Raw genomic sequence first — 1,845 nt, 5'->3', positions numbered from 1 at the left:
GAGCGCTGTTGGCGTGTGGGGCGCGGTGGTCGATGGAACCTGCAGCCAGGGCGGCCAGGGCGCGCTGTCGGGGGAGACCCCAGGGCCTGGGGCCTGGCCCTTGGAAGTCATCTCCGCTGTTTAACGTGATGAATGAACTTGGTCCCAAGTCAGGTGGTCTCCTGTTGGGCTGAGAAATTGTGGGAATAAGACTCGTGCGTCCGGTTTCCTCTTTCTGCCAGGTCAATATTCTGGGATATCGCTACTTTTATTTGAAGAGATGGCTAGGACAGACCGAACAGCACGACTGCCAAGGTGGCCTTTGGAGAAGGGAGTCTGGCCAGCGGGCTGTGGACGGGGGTGGGGGTCGGGGGAACGTTCAGCCATTAGAAGGCAGGTATTTCTGGCCCACAGCCTGAGGGCGCCTGAGTTGTGTAGGGCAGTGGTTCTCAACCTTACTAATGCCGCGACCCTTTAATACAGTTCCTCATGTTGTGGTGACCCCCAATTTCATTGTTACAAATTGAACATAATTAAAGCATAGTGATTAATCACAAAAACAATATGTAATTATATATGTGTTTTCCGATGGTCTTAGGCGACCCCTGTGAAAGGGTCGTTCGACCCCCAAAGGGGTCGCGACCCACAGGTTGAGAACCGCTGGTGTAGGGTAATCTTTATCCTCTAGTGGCAGCTTCCTCACCCTTCCAGTGGAAAGTACGGACTCACACGTTTGTGTGAGTTAAACCCACCTTTTAAGAATAGTTGTACCACGTGCATGTAAGGAATTGTGCATTGTTACTTTCTACATCATTCCATTCGGGTATTTGATAGATGCAGCCCAAGGCCTCACTGTTAATTATTAGTGATTCCGCCCCACGTGCAGCAAAGCATTGATGCTCAGAGGGACCACTTTAAGAGACAGGGAAATCAAATGCTCACCTGGGCTTCTCAACCGATGGCTTCATTAGCAGTTCTGAGCTATACCACCTATGTATCAGGATTCATACGCATTTTTGCTCATTTTCTGCTTTCCTCTCAAAAAGTTGACAACTGGGTTTAAATTATGGCCCTGTCACTTTTGCTTGTGATTCTGGGTAAACATTATTTAAATCCTTTGAACCTCACTTTTATCCATACTTGGGGATACGAATAGTACCAACCTATCCAGACTGTAAGCTTCTTGAAGGGACCATATTTGTCTTCTTTAAGGTGCATCTAGTATTTTATCTGTCACAGAAGGGGCTAAAAATAGCTATTGTGAATTGGGTTGCTGTGAGAATTCTGTGAAATAATTCCTGTAAAATGCTTAGCACAATGCCTTGCAAAGAATAGGTGCTTCATAAATTTAGTTAGAATTAATATGTACCAGGCACTGTCCTAGGAGTGTGGAGAATGGGAAATGGATCAGACTAAAGGAAAATAAGAAAAAACAAAACATAAAATCTGTAGTGTCGGGAACAAAATGTGACTTGTCATAAGATTGAAACAGATAAAGTGATATGAAGCCCAGAGGAGAAAGAGATTGTGTTTGGTTGGGGGGATCAAAGAAGGCTTTGTGGAGAAGGAATTATTTCAGATAGACCTTGAAGGATGGCCTAGGAATTAATGAGAAAGGGGGTAGCTAAGATACCTATTAACTGCTTTTGTAATGAGTGTGGTTAGGGATGAGATCATTTGTGTGTTTTTTTTTATTACTTATGGACTTCAAGATCCTGGCGCCATAAATTTTAGCTCCATCTGTGTACCCATGAACAGGTTACTTAACTGTTGTATATCTCAGTTTTGTTATCTATAAAATGGGAATGATAGTAAATTCCTCATAGGGTTGTTGTGCACATCAAATAAGTTAATAATTGCAAAGTG

The sequence above is a fragment of the Myotis brandtii genome, unplaced genomic scaffold, assembly GCF_000412655.1.
Source record: "Myotis brandtii unplaced genomic scaffold, ASM41265v1 scaffold422, whole genome shotgun sequence".
Taxonomy (NCBI): Eukaryota; Metazoa; Chordata; class Mammalia; order Chiroptera; family Vespertilionidae; genus Myotis; species Myotis brandtii.
Note: the sequence above shows the minus strand (reverse complement) of the source record.